This window comes from Chinchilla lanigera, unplaced genomic scaffold (genome assembly GCF_000276665.1).
Source record: "Chinchilla lanigera isolate Chin_1 unplaced genomic scaffold, ChiLan1.0 scaffold00130, whole genome shotgun sequence".
In the NCBI taxonomy this organism is placed as follows: domain Eukaryota; kingdom Metazoa; phylum Chordata; class Mammalia; order Rodentia; family Chinchillidae; genus Chinchilla; species Chinchilla lanigera.
In genome coordinates this window covers 2,391,171-2,392,738 of record NW_004955531.1, presented here as the reverse complement: position 1 = coordinate 2,392,738, position 1,568 = coordinate 2,391,171, and positions in this window count along the sequence as shown.

Genomic DNA, 1,568 nt, shown 5'->3' with positions numbered 1-1,568 from the left:
AAAGAGAAGGGAAAGAAGGAGAAAGTTTGTATGTATGTATATGCAGGATAGTTAACACGGCTGTTCTACTGTCTTGTATTTCCTTGCTGAAAGAAACTGTCAGTGAGTCCTTGGTTGATCAGCTTTGTATGTCTATATCTGTTTTCATGAGAAACTACTTTGGAGATATCAATATGTAATACAACAAGCATTGTTAATTCCCAGCACTCTGTTTGTAACTCTGTAATATCTGTACTGATCCTTTGCTATTTTGTAAAATGCTGTCTGTTAGTATTTTCCTCCTTTTATTTCTAAAATAAAAAACAAAAAGAAAATCACTAAAACTAAGGAAAAAAAATTTCAAATCATTCTACTTGGCTTTTGCTCTTGATCTCAACATAAGTCTGGCTAAAAGCCCTCAACAGTAGCCATGCCACCCCCTCAACATTAGACTGCCTTAAATTTCTTTTGCTAGGTTAATTATTTCACTCCCCATAATCTCAGTCTCAGCTAAAGTCTCTGCATATGAGCAAGATGCTAACAATTATTTTCTCCAAATAGTAACATACATGTTCTGGAGACTAACAGCTAATACAATCCTTGTTGCTAACTGAAATATCCTGAGCCTGGTTTTTATCAGATATATTTCTATCAACATTCTGGACTTTTGATCTTTGATCAAAATCTTCCATTAAGTTCATTTTATAGCAGTCCAGGGATGCTTCTTTTGCCAGCATCTCGAAACCTTTCCAGACTCTTTTTGCAAGACAGTTTTGAAGATTCCTGAAACACATGGACAGATAATGTCACAGCAATGGCCCCACTCCTACTACCAAAATCAGCCTTAGTTACTTTTCTCATTGCTTAGAAAAAATACCCAGTATCCAGAAGTTAAAGGAGAAAAGTTTTATTTCAGCTCACAGTTTGTTGAGGTTTTAGTTCATAATTGTGGCTCCAAAGCAGGATGTCATAACAGTGGGCATGGCAGAGATGAAACAGTTCATAGCAAGCAAGCAGCAGCAGCAGCAGCAGCAGCAGCAGCAGCCTGCCTTCCTTATTTCCCTTTATATTCCATCCAGGTTGTAAGCCTATTGATTGGTTCCACTCACACCTATGGTGGAGCTTCCATTATCCACACTCATAATCCAAGTATAACACCTGTAATCCCAGTATTGCATTTTTAATTTAGACTTCCACACTCTAATGGAAGCACCTCCAACGTTCTCTACATTTGACCACATGACTCTTCTGGGGCCAGGGGTCAAATGATACAGTGTGTATCTAGATGTTTCCCTACATCGCACGTGCTCATATGTGGGGAGTTTTGAAGGTGGCTGGATTAGGGTGTGTGAATGTGGACTAAAAATGTGATCCAGGACTGAGGGTCTAATACTGGGATTAAACATGTGCATAATGGAAGCCTCTCACTGTGTGCGAGTGGAACAAACTGAAATCATGGATGGAATATAAAGGGAGAGAGGGAAGGTAGGCTATTGCTGCTTCTTGCTGCTTTGATGTCTCCTTCCTGCTTGCTATGGACTGTTTCTCCTCTGTGATGCCCCTCTGTGATGCCATCCTGCCTTGGAGCC